This window comes from Protopterus annectens, chromosome 8.part1 (genome assembly GCF_019279795.1).
Source record: "Protopterus annectens isolate FY-2018-M chromosome 8.part1, PAN1.0, whole genome shotgun sequence".
Taxonomy (NCBI): Eukaryota; Metazoa; Chordata; order Ceratodontiformes; family Protopteridae; genus Protopterus; species Protopterus annectens.
In genome coordinates, this window is record NC_056742.1 from 197912069 (window position 1) to 197927061 (window position 14993).

Consider the following 14993-nt stretch of genomic DNA (forward strand, 5'->3'; position numbering starts at 1 on the left):
AATTATAAAGGAAATCTTATACTGGGAGGAGACTTTAATTGCACCTTAGAATCTTTTGAAACCACCAAAAAGTCTTTTTGCATAGCAACTATGTCAAATTCCTTAAAAAGATGGATTGATTAATTTCAAATAATAGACACTTTTAAAGTAAAAGATGATAAATCCTTATTATTTTCCCATAAAGATCATTGATTTGGTATACAAACCAGAACAGACAAATTATTTGTAGTTCAAGATTTACAAACAAAAATCCTCAACTTCTTATTAGTTCCATGCCCCTTCTCAGATCATGACTCTCTGATAATGAAGCTCCAAATACAGTTTAAACCTTTAATCCTCTCAACTAGAATTCCATCATATATCACGAAAATTAAAGAATTCAGACCCTGGATGTTGTCAGAACCACAGTTATTTCTTGAAATGAATAATACAACAGAAATCATTCGAGTCATGATTTGGGACTCATTGAAAGCATATTTATTTGGTAAGACCCTTGGCTGGTACAAAAACAAAGTTAGAGAGTAGGAATCTGAATCATTAGACTTGCAAACCAGACTCTAGACAGCAAAATCTAAAAAAAATCAGAATTATCCAGAAGTCAAAAAAGAAATAGAGGAATTAAATAAAAAATATAATGAAATTCTAACACACAAAACTTGTCTAGCCTTAGAAAAATTAAAAATAAACTCATTAGCCTCCTCCCCCAGATATCGACATAAATCATCTAAAAGAATTAAAATACAATCTAAAGCAAATAACATTAGTAGTATATATCATGAAAAGAAAGGGAAAAAAGTGTCAGATATAGGAGACATCCTTGAAGCATTTCAGTTCCATTATATGGAACACTTCAAAAAAGAAGATTTAGATACCAACCAAATAAACTTAGATACAAACCTTATCAATATAAAAAAAAATCCAAAAAACTTAAAACTGGACCTACAAAAACCTTTATCTTACAAAGAATTTGTTGACAAGATTAAAATAAAGTAAATATAACAAAGCTGCAGGGATAGATGGTATAATTATGAAAATTTACAAACTCTTTCCTTCAACCGTAGTCTCCCTTTTTGATAAAACTTTGCTAGAAGTCCAGTCAGAAGCAAAAAAAAAAAAAAAAACACCCTCATGGAAATATTCTCTCATAGCACCAATTCTAAAAGATAACAAACCATCAGATCTTTGCACATCATACAGACCTATATCATTACTGAATAATAATTACAAAATATTCATGTCAATCCTAGCTAACAAAATGAATATCTCACTTTCAAAGACAATTAATAATGATCAAACTGGATTTTAATATAACAGGCACACGCATGATAATATTAAAAGGATACTTACTCTTATAGATTTTGTGAATAAAGAACATAGAGAAACACGTGTAATCAAATTAGACATAAAAAAAGCATTCAATTCCCTCATCTGGGAATATCTATTTAAAACTTAAGCTTTATTTGAATTTCCTCCTCCCTTAATCTTACTACTAAAAAACATATATATTAATAACTTAGCCTACATTAAATTAGGTCCTTTCACCTTAGAATCTATCCATATAACAAAAAGTACTAAACAAGAATGCCCCCTTTCTACTATTTTATTTGCTTTGGCTATAGAAATACTAGCATAAATAATACGCAATAATCCAAGAATAAAAGGAATAGATGGCTACGACCAGTACATATCTAAAATAATGCTTTTTGCTGATATTTTATTAACCCTATCAAACTCCAGAGAGTCATTATGAGAGCTAGAAGAAATAATGGAGAACATTTATAAGATTTCAGGTCTACACTTTAATAGATCAAAATCAAAACTGTTATTTTTAAATAAGAAAAAAGAAATACAAGGTACAGATAAATCCATCATAAGAAAACTTAGGCTAAATTATTTAGGAATAGTGTTATGCAAAAATATAAATTAAACAATATTAATAAATTATAAAAATGTTATCAAAACAATAAAAATATATATAGAAAAGTGGAACAAAATTATATTAACTTTTGAAGACAGATTGCAATTAATAAGAATGGTCTTATTGCCAAAAACACTATACGTAGCATTAGCAATACAGTTATTTCCTGAAAGATGCATTCTTAAGGAAATAAACTCATGTTTAATAAAATTTGTATGGTATTTTAAAAAGAATAGAATAGCTCTAACTCATCACATTAGACCCTGGAAACAAGGATGATTGAACTTCTCAGAAATAGAAACATATATAAAAGCATCTGTGCTTAAAACTACAATAGACTGGATAAACCTAAATTATTTTGTCAACTGGAAAGAATTAACAATGGCTATATTAACAAATTAATTTAATCTGTTAAAAATTTTTTAATAGTAGACAAATCACACAAACCCTGGTACGTACTATGCATAAGTATACAATATAATATAAAAAAACCTTCTAAAACAACACTGATTAATCATTACATTAGTTCCTTTAGGAAACTTATCAATGCAAACATAGAGTTAAAACTTTGGTTTGACCTTTTAACCCCATTTACCATCATTAAGAACTTTCCTCACAAAATATATAGGGAAACAATAACCTCCTGGGAACAAAACGGATTTTTATTCTGGTTTCAATGTATAAATAAATTAAATGTTTTAGATATACATATGATAAAAACTGCTTACAATATTCCAACACAGGACTGGTTAACCTTACAAAGCATTCTAATGTACACTCAAGATTTATGCAGATTAATTAATAATTCCTCATTCAAAGATATTCCAAATCTAATAAGTTTTCTGTATGAATTTATATATAATAGTTGTGAAAAGAAAAATTCCATTTCAAATCTATACACAGAGATAATAACATATAAAACAATTCCCAAACCATCATACTGGCAGTTCTTAACAAAAGGTCAGTCATTACAGTTAACAGAGGAAATTAAAACTAACATCTTACTATGAGTTAATTACACCTCTAACACACAGTACTGGAAAATATTTAACTGGAAATACTTGCATAGAGCATTTTTAACACCAGATAGAATTAAAAAGATCAGTACTACTGCAAATGATTTTAGTTGGAGGTGTGAAAAGTCAAATAAAGCAGACTGGATTCATATTTTTTATGAATGTAATAAAATTAAATCATATTGGAATGGAATCAATCATTTTTTTACAAGCTTTATTTAATGAATCATTTACCTTAACTAAAACATTGATTATGCTAAATGTAAATGAAGGTACCTACCTGAATAAGACAAATATGTATTTGTTATGGACAATACTTGCTATATCTAGGAAATGTGTAACCAGAAGGTGGAATTCAAATACACCCCTGACCTTGGAAGAATTCTACACTTTACTGAAGACAACTGCATTGATGGAAATAAAAATCAAAGAACTATGAATCTATCCCAGGCCATTGGTAAATACTCCTTGGAAGAAAGCTATATCTTTGTTGGACACTGCAATAATCAATAGTGTATCTCTGATAACTGATCTGTTAATTCTATATTTAATAACATACAGTGTATATAATTGAAAGTCAGACTATTGTAAATATTGTATATAGTTGTTTAAAATGATATTTAAAAATATTATGTAAATGTTATTTTAATTGAAAATAAAAAAACATTTTTGAGGAAAAAAAAATAAGCAGACCACCCTGCTACCCTGGTTTTGATTATTGTTTGCTATGCACAACACTCTTATGTATATACTGCTCTATGAATAACGTTATCCCATTTATACACTTGAACTATTAGCCCTTTATCCATGGGCTAATATTGAAATTTCCTGCAGCCTTGTGTTGCACTTTGCTTGCACAGTCTTGATCATTTACCTGCCTGCTTCACTAATAGCAAGTTTATTTATTTCTTCTATTGTTTTTATTATGTAAGATGTTTATATATGTGTTTGCATATGTGTGTGTGTGTGTGTGTGTGTGTGTGTGTGTGTGTGTGTGTGTGTGTGTGTGTGTGTGTTATATTTATATACGTTTGTGTCTACATATATATGTGTGTGCATGTGTGTGTTTTTTGAAAGCTACTGTGTATACAGATATAGGAATGTGTGGGAGTGTGTTAATAATATATGAATAATGTGTGTGTATGAGTCCTTTTGAGATAAACCTCCATCAACACACACACACACACACACAATCTAAAACTGTATCAGGTGATTCTGCTTTGTTTTCTCCTTTTTATGTATAAGTACACTCATATGAGAGAGAGAGTGAGAGAGAGAGAGAGAGAGAGAGACATAAAGAGATACAAGCATGTCTAGACCACCCTTAACCCTACCCATCAAATGATAATTGTGAGTAAGAATTATGAATAAGGCAGTCCAGCTTAGTTTGGCTGCTTCTATTTTTGACAAAGATGAAATGGGGGATGTGTGAAGGGTAATTATGTCCATCAAAACATTTAATGTATAAATGCATTCTTTCAGTATATCTGGTAAAGTTTCTGTTGCGGAGTAATTTCATACTCATATTATCTTGCCCATGTGAATACTTGTCTTTAATATAGTATGCAACAACAAAATGGTAGATAAACTCAAGTCAGTTTATAATTCTACATTATTTATTTACATATCATATTTATGCTACCAAAGTATGTTTCAAATGGTACATATTACAGCTTATGAATATTTGCTGTCTTAATACAGTATGCTCTGAAACTGTAGGATAAACTCCTCAGTCTAAAAATTCTTGAAAGATGTTTTGTGTGTGTGTGGGGGTGTGTGTGCCTGTGCCTGTATGTTGTGGAGGGGTGTCAGATGGCTTGATCCACAATACACTAGTGCTTTTTTGGGGGGTTTGTGCTGTCTTTCATGGAATTTATCTGGACAGTTTAGATGTCTGACTTGGATAACATACTTATTGATATGGATACATAGAGGTGCACAGCCAGAGAAATGGAATACCTGACTAATTTATAAACAACAAAATACCAGTCAATTTGCAATTACATATATAAACAGAATAATACATTTTCTTTCACAAGACTCTTTTAACAAGCCAGATATATTGCCATATTGGTGAGGCTGCTCCTTGTCCATATCATGTAATGACACCTGCTAAGTCTAAGTGTTGAGTGGCAGTCCCCAAGAACATCACTTAACAAATGGAAGATTTTTAAGTTGCATTCCAACTGTCTCCATGCATTGCAAACTTAGACTTGAAGGTGGAGTGAGTTCATGTTTCAGTATGGTAGCACCATCAATGTCTTCCTTTTACTTAAGTTCAACAAGGTTATCATAAATAGGGTAGGCTAGATAGGATTGTCAGAAAGTGCTGTTCCATAAGCAGAGGTGAGCCACCCATCACCACTTCATTTCTGCTTCTCTTCCTTCATCCCACAGTCCTCCAACAAGGCTATTAATTGAATGTGAATCAGTGATGTTGCACAGTGAAATTTCAAAAGACTGCCTCCCAAACTCACTTGTTCACTTTCTGGTTCTATTTTCCAGACGGGACTGTATTTTATTGAATATTATAAAACAGAAGGCTGCGCTTACATTCACAGATCATATTTTAGCCATTTTCTTTGTTCTGTATATATGACAAATATTAACTATCAAGTTCTCAAATTTTGTGCATATTATGAAGCATTTGCAGTCATTACTTGTATGTTTTCTTGACTGTTGAGAAATCTTCATCTGAACTGCCTTTTTTATTACATCAATATAGCCTGAGTGCAAAATAATCTAAGTATATTCCCTTAAGGCATTTGTGCCTTCGACTTTCAAAGCATACACATGCAGCACATCAGTAGAGCTGTGTCAGATTTTGATTTTGTGTACTAACTGTATCATACTTCTCAAGCTCTTAACACAAACATTCTGTACTGACCAAAAACAATGGTGGGATAAAGGCTCATGATTTTAAAGACTGCTCTTATAAACTTAAAAAGTTGCTACAGTGATAGGTTTTGCATTAGCATACTTTTTCTGAAGGATGATGTTGTTTGTCTTTCGGCTTTTTCCCGGTTAGGGGTCGCCACAGTGGAACTCTGGTCCGCTAATGATTGGCAATTGGCTTTTATGGTGTCGAGTTCCCAGCCCGATGCCCAACCTTCAAAGAAGATACGCCCATTCAACGCATGTCTTTCTAGCGCCCACTGTACCATGTGGAGGACATGCAGACTCCACTCAGAAAGCACTCCCAACCCAAGCCGAGAATCGAACGGGAGAACCTCTTGCTGTGAGGCAAAAACGCTACCGCTGCGCCACCATGGAATAATGACTCAAATGTCTCTCATTATTTTCATGACTTCAGTCCTCAATGATTTTCCAGAAAACTGCAAAGTTTATGAGGAACAAACCAAAAGTGAGACAAAAATTTGGACATTCTATGAAATTCTGGACAGTTGAAAGGACTGAGCAATATTCTACTAATCTATGCCATAACAAAACTTGTGCATCTTCCAGTTGTGGTAATGGAACAATGGAAATCTACCTCCCAAATCAAAATGGAATAAAAAATGATACCTCTCACTGCTGAGTGGTTCTAGTACATCAGAGAATATGATAAGCACTGGCAGATAGAGATATACAGCAACAATTCATAAACAGTGCACCGTCTCTTACACACTTATCTTACTTTTGTTTACTGGGAAAGTCTGACTTGGAACAAAACCAATTTTCAGCAGAGGCCGAGAGTGTAACACTCCAGATGTATGTCTTTGAAAGAGGGAAGGAAACACACATGAATGCAGGAAGAACATGCAGATTCCACACAGAAGGCACTCAAGCCAAGAATCGAACCAGAGAACTTCCTGTTTTGAGACAACAATGCTACCATAGCACCACTCCACCATCCCTGGTAATTATGTTACATGAACATTACTTGAGACCACTTGTCAGCCCTCTTTCCTACACTCATTTATATATGTCTATATATCTCAAGCCTTTGTTTCTTTTCCAACTGTATAAATGTTGCTTTATAGAAAAATATTGTTTGTAACTATTCTAATGATCACCTTGGGTGTACAGATATTTTGATCAGTATAACACAAAGGATTATCTAAACACAGTAGACAGAAAGCTTTTGAGAAGTCTTACAGTAAAGAAAATACAAAAGTAATATATATATATATATATATATATATATATATATATATATATATATATATATATATATATCTTATAAAATTTATGTATGCACACACACAAACACATACATGCATATATAGAAAGAGGGAGAGATCAAGCCACTGTATCTCAAACTTCTTTGAAAATCTTTTTTCATTTCACATAGTGTGGAAAGCACTTGTGTTAGTCTATTGAATTTCTTAAGATGTTGCATATAAAACTGGAGGTGTAAAATAAAACAAACTCTGTTATAATTAAAGTAATTAAACCATACATTATTCTAGATGTTATGCTGCTACTCAAATTATCCAGAAATGTGGCTCATGGCAACATCTTTTAATCACATTACTCATTTAATGGCTAATTAACTTTCAGAGTTTAATTCAACCTGCAATGCTTTATTAATTAAATGTTGTATTTCTACCTGTAGTAATGTATATGTATATCTTTACAGGATTACACAGCTGCTGGATTAGTCCTCTGACTGTTTATTGGAACCATGATATCATTCACTTTTGTTGAATATTAGAATACGTTTGTAAAGATAAGAAGTTATTTGTCAGGCTGACTCTAAAAGAACAATGTACCTTGTTGACCTAATTACAATGTTTCCTCTACCTGCATTGCAAATAATTAAATTACAGTAAACGATGTGTAATAATTGTTGACCTAATTACAATGTTTCCTCTGCCTGCATTGCAAATAATTAAATTACAGTAAACGATATGTAGTAATTGACTGCGGTGGTGGTGCTGCGGTAGCGTTGTCACCTCACAGTTAGACGCTGCCTGTTCGATTCTCAGTTAGAGCGTCTTCTGTGTGGCAACATGCGTGAATGGGCGTTCCTTCGTTGAAGGTTGTGCGTTAGGCCCGGTAAGCCAGCACGTAAAAATCTACTGCCAATCATTAGCAGACTGGAGTTCCATTGTGGCGACCCCTAACCGGGAAAAGCCGAAAGACACAAACAAACAAACGATATGTAGTAATTCAGTATGTATTTTTTTTCACCTGGGAAAGTGAATGTTTCAATTGTGGATTCATTTCCATTGCTGTCATTATACCATTTCTTAAGGTAGCAATGACGGTAACAGTAAAAGTATTCAGGCCTTTGATGAACACTCTGTATGACAGAAGTTGAAACATTTAAGATGATGTCACCTTCATGCTTTCAGAATTTATATTTTTCACACCAGTGGGTACTCAGTTCTCTGAATGACACACATACTGAATGATTGTACATTGCTCTACACATAGGGATATCGTAGTCTTAAAATCTTAATGAATGCCAACCAGGATGCAACCTTACATAGAGCCAAATGACTAAATCAACTTATTGCTGATAAACCAATCAGAATTTCTAAAGTATTTTTGGAGAATTCACTCTTGTCAATTCATTAAATTAGTTATACAAGCATTTCTGCTTATTCATCAGTGACTTATGTATAGTGGATTATAATCAGCTTATGCGTTCATGACATGGATTTCAGGAAATTGACTTTATGAGTACAGAGAAGTGACATCCATTTTGAGAACATATAATATGAGTTAAGATCAGAGAGATAAAATAATTATTTTTAGTGCATGGAGCATTTTCTCCTCCATTTACTACCAGTTACAGAAAAAAAATGTTGGTGCCCAAATGTGTTTTACTGCTTTCAAAGCAATAAAACAAAATCCTGCTGCCAAAGTGTCTGGATAAAATGAAGTAGCTATCCTTGGTCAACTGGAGATCTGCAGTACTGTGGTATCATTATGTTTAGGTGGGATTCTGACTTAGAGGCATTCAGTCATAATCCCACAGATGGTAGCTTCGCACCATGATGGTGGCTTTGCACCACTGGCTCTTCAGCCAAGTGCATACACCAAATGTCTGAACCTGCAGTTCCTGTCATACTGAGCAGGATTACTATCACAACACATCATCAGTAGGGTAAAACTAACCTGCCTCATGATGGTCTATTAAAAAGACATACATTTCTCTGAATTTGTGCCGAGCTGATAAAGGAGAGTTAATTTCCTGGCTGTGTTGGATTCTATAACCATATGATGTATAAACTAAGTATACTTTTTTTGCACTGTATAGCATTTATATATTTGCTTTGTTGTTTGTGCCCTTTTTTGTCTGCATTGTTAGTTTTTCCTGCCCTCCCACTCAAGTGTTGCACTGTTAAACTTGATGGCTTTGGAGTTGCCCACCCCTGCTGTTAATTTGATTTTGGACACTCCTTCCAGTCCCATCTAATTTGATCACTCATCTGAGTGCAGTGAGATCATTTGGGTTGGACTACCCCCTCGCTTCTTTGACCTTGGACACTCCCCACTGTCCGATCTCATCTGGTTTACCTTGATTCACTGAAAACTCATTTCATTGAATTTCAAAACACTCACACCAAATATCTGAAAGCTCAAATTACTGAAAATGCATTTCACTGAATCACATTTCACTGAATGTAAGTCTTCTTCTTCTTTCGGCTTTACCCGGTTAGGGGTCGCCACAGCGGATCACCTTATCCACTCACGATTGGCAGTGGAGTTTTACGGTGTCAAGTTGCCAGCCAGGCACCCAACCTTCCACAGGAGGCACAGATGTGCACACATTCACACCTAGGGCCAATTTAGAGTGTCCAATCCACCTGCAGCATGTCTTTGGGATGTGGGTGGAAACCGGAGCACCAGTAGGAAACCCACACGACCACAGGGAGGACATGCAGACTCCGCACAGAAGGCACCCCAGCCGAGGATCGAACCGGAGAACCTCTTGCTATGAGGTGGCAATGCTAACCATTGCACCACCGTGGCCACCCATTTGGGCAAATAAAATGTATATGCCATTTTCCCCACTGTAGTGTGATCCTGGAGTTAGTATACATAGTTGGGGGGGGGGGTTTGGGGGTGTAGCCCTCCACCTACTTTTGGTTTTATATTGTTAGCTTTCAGTGAAATGAGATTCATACATATAAAAGTAAAGTAGGTGGGGGGCTATTCCGCCCACACATCCCTAACTATATATATATATATATATATATATATACATATATCTATATATATATCTATATACATATATATATATATACATATATATATATATATATATATATATACTAACTCTAGCCCTCCACCTGCTTTTGGTTTTATATTGTTAGGTTTCAGTGAAATGAGGTTCATAAATATAAAAGCTAAGTAGGTGGCGGCTACCCCCCTCACACACCCCCTAACTATATATAAAACTCTAGGATCGCACTACAGTGGGGAAAAGGGCATATACATTTTATTTCCCCAACAGTACTTACATTCAGTGAAATTTAATTCAGTGAAATGAGTTTTCACTGATTTGAGCTTTCAGCAATTTTTTTGAGGGTGAATTGAAATTCAGTGAAATGGGTTTTCAGTGTATGAAAGTAGACTCATATATATATATATATATATATATATGGTTTCCTATGAAACCGTCGAAGTAACATTACATCGACTCTCAGAACATCGAGACTACTACATCGAAAGCTGAAATCTGCAAAAATGAAAACCGTCGAGTTCCAACATATCGAAACTGAAAAGGAAGCACGCCTATTTATGTGTCGTGGTAATACATGTTCCGTAAACTCGATGTTCTCTAACTCGACGGTTTTTGTTTTCACTGATTTCAGCTTTCGATGTAATAGTCTCGATGTTCGGAGAGTCGATGTAATGTTACTTTGACGGTTTCATATGGAACCATATATATACTGTATATCTATCTATCTATCTATCTATCTATCTATCTATCTATCTATATGTGTGTGTGTGTGTGTGTGTGTGTGTGTGTGTGTGTGTGTGTATGTATACTGTGTATATATATATATATATATATATATATATATATATATATATATATATATATATATATATATATATGGGTCCTGGTCTTATTATTGAATGTACCTTTCATCAAAACGTACATGATCAAACTCACTTTTGTGAAAGTGCATTTTGTTGAAAATGCACTTTCGCTGAAAGATGACTAAGCAAACAGTTGCTTGCATGTAGATTTAGTTGTACATCAACTGTGTTTGTTTTCTGTGTTCCTTAATAGTTCTCATTGTATCTGATTAAGTCTGAAAAACAAAAGCAGTCATTACCTCGAATAAACCAGACAATTTAAAGCTCAAAGGATTGTTTCATGTTTCTATTACTTGATTTTGAGATCATTTGCATTCTACTCTGGGTAGCTGTCCACCCGCAAAATACCTATAAGAATACAATGGCAAATTACCTTGAACAAAAAGACTTTTCTTTTTATTTGTTGGTCTTAGGGAGAACTAGCCATTCCGCTGCATTTTGATAACCTAGAAGTGGATCTACTCCACAATTTGTTTATCATTCTCAAAAAAAAGGACTCCCTAGTTTTCCCCACAAAACAACATGTTCACTTTTTTCTAAGGTACTACAGCCTTGGAGATTCAAACCTGGCCACTTTACTCTAAGGTGCTGCAGCCTGGGAGATTTATATCTGAGCAGGGGAGTAGGGACATGGCTCCCACATCAGTGATTATAGGGAAATGAGTCCCCTGACAAATACACATTTTAACAGTTTTTGGCAATATTTTTTTTTACAAAGCATATATACATACATACATACTGAACAATACATATTTTAGTATACTTTGAGTATGAGTCACATGTGCTTTGGCTTGAATGTTATAATAATGTGTCATATCCACCCCACCCCATTAATATTAAGCTATGAAACTCAGTGGCTTTTGAGTGGTCCACCCCTTTTTTATATTTGACTTTGGCAGCTCCATCCAGCTCAACTTGCCTGTTCATACTAATGAGCAGAAAAAGTTTGAAGTAAGAACGTCATCCCTTCAAACTAACAAAGCTTCAGTTACTCTTAACTTCATAATTGTTTAGTGCACACTGAAATGCATCAAGTGGTAATGCATTTTGTTCCTTCCTACATTTGAAATCACAGACATCTGGACCAGTCCACCAACATTTTGTTCCTTCCTACATTTGAAATCACAGACATCTGGACCAGTCCACCAATGACTGGTAGACCGCAACTCACTTCTCAGGAAACAGCTCAGGATTAGTGCTTTTGTGTTGCTCCTGGTGGGTGGAGTGCAAGGACATTTCCTAGACTTCTGATAGACTATTAATCACTGAAAAACTTAAAAACTGCTTGATCTAGCTTAGGACTGGGACTACTGTTTTGCTCTTGGTGAGAGGAGGGAAAACAGACATTGATTCTGGACTCTCTCTGAATGCTCAGTTTGTATAGGACTTTACTGACTCATGTAGGGCTATGGATGGTCTACACCAGCCTCTCTGGTGTTTGACATCTGTTGTACTGAGATTCATACCCCTACCTAGTTATGTATAGTGCACTGCATTTATCGCATGCACAACAGAGCTTATTGGATGGATGTTGTCTCAAGGTGCTTCTAAGATGAGGAACATCACCACCCCTTGTAAATACTGACATTGGGTGATGTAGTGAGTGACAGATCCCAAAAATAATTTTACCCTAATCACACATTTACATTTTCAGGGATGAGGTTCAGTCCTCTAGCTAACAATCTTTACAGACCATTATTTTACACACTTACCCCATGCACCACTGACCTGACATGGCTTAGGCTTGACAACAGGTACTTGTAAGGTGGACGATATCTGCAGGACTACTAAATTCAGGTTCTGAGATGTGTAGTGGCTGTAAAAGAGGCCAAATGTACACACACAAACACGTGTGACAGATGAGATTCAAGCCCACACATGTGTAGTTACTGCTACTATATTGTTCTGCATTTATGGCACGCACCACAGAGCTTATAGGGCTGGCTCTTGTCCAAAGGGGTATTTCAAGGTGACTGACATCAGCAGGCTTGCTAAAGTAGGGCAATGGGAGGTGTAGTGACTGTGAATGGCCTTAAAATTGTTAATCTGTGCACACATACGTAGAGTTTCACAGTTGCCATGTCTGGGATTAGAACTCCTCCCTGACTAGGTATGCTACATTACAGCATTACACAGTTATCACGGTCCTCACAGAGCTTATAGGGCTAGCCCTTGTCCAAAGGGTATTTCAAGGTGACTGACATCAGCAGGCTTGCTAAGTTAGGGCAATGGGAGGTGTAGTGACTGTGAATGGCCTCAAAATCATTAATCTCTATACAGACACACACACACACACACACACACACACACACACACACACACACACACACACACACACACACACACACACACACACACACACAGTTTCACAGTTGCCATGTTTAGGATTAGAACTCCTACCTAACTAGTATGTTACACGATAGCATTACACAATCATCACATGTGCCACGGAGATTACAGGACTAGCCCTTCTCCAAAGGGTAAAGTAGGGTAATGGGAGGTGTAGTGACTGTGAATGGCCTCAAATCATTAATCTCTACACACACACACACAGTTTCACAGTTGTCATGTTTAGGATTAGAACTCCTACCTAACTAGTATGTTACATTATAGCGTTACACAGTTATTGCACATGCCATGGAACATATAGGGCTAGTTCTTCTCCAAAGGGGTATTTCAAGGTGACTGACATCAGCAGGCTTGCTAAAGTAGGGCAATGGGTGGTGTAGTAACTGTGAATGGCCTCAAAATCATTAATCTCTACACACACACAGTTGCCATGTCTGGGATTAGAACTCCTATCTAATTAGGTATGTTATATGATAGTATTAAGCAGTTATCACACGCACCATGGAGCTTAAAGGGCTAGTCCTTGTCCAAAGGGGTATCTCAAGGTGACTGACATCATCAGGCTTGCTAAAGAAGAGCAATGGGAGATGTAGTGACTGTGAATGGCCTCAAAACCATTAATCCCTACACACACAGTTGTCATGTCTGGGGTTAGAACTCCTACCTAACTAGTATGTTACACTATAGCATTATGCAGTTATAACATGTGTCACAGAGCTTATAGGGCTTGCCCTTGTCCAAAGGGATATTTCAAGGTGACTGACATCATATAGCTTGCTAAAGTAGGCCAATGGGAGGTGTCGTGACTATAAATGGCCTCAACATCATTAATCTCTACACATACACAGTTGCTATGTCTGGGATTAGAACTCCTACCTAACTAGTATATTGCACTATAGCATTACACAGTTTTCTCATGCACCACAGAGATTATGGGGCTAATAATTGGCCAGAGGGTTATTTCAAGGTAACTGACATATGAGTGCTAAATGGGAAGTGCAGTGTGTGTGACTGGGCCATAAACCATTACTCTGGGAAAACACACACAACACTCAGCCATACACAACCTTACATTTGACAGGACTGGGTATACATATGCTAGATGAATACTGATTTGTACTATCATGTTACACAGTTATCACAAGCACCATAGACACTATAGGGCTGAGGGCTATCAAAAGCAAATGTCTACAGTGATTGACATCAACACATCATGTGATACTGGCCAATTGGATGTGTGGGGGGTGGAACAGAACTCATGATGGCAATCTCTTTGTCACTGTCTGCCTCTCTCTACCCTACATCTCTGTGTGTGTATGTTTGACCTATTATAGTGTGTTGGCCTTGGCTATGTGTGAGTATTCCTATCCGATGTGTGTGCAAGGCATGAATGGTGTGCAATGTGGTGCATGTGCACAGACATCTGTGACTGACAGATATGTATAGTCCACTGTTTTTATCAGACATGGGCTTCATTTCTTTAAGTGTTGGAGCATGCCCAGTATGACCTTATGTATTTTGTCAGACATGGGCTTCATTTCTCTAAGTGTAGGAGCATGCCCAGTGTGACCTTCTGTATTGAGAGTATGAATCCATTCCAGGTAGGTTGTACTCCAGCGCAGGATTCTGTGTTCTACTCCTGCAGCTAGCAACCTGTTTTTGCAGGATATCTGTAGATAGGTTGACAATATGGAGTCACAATGAGC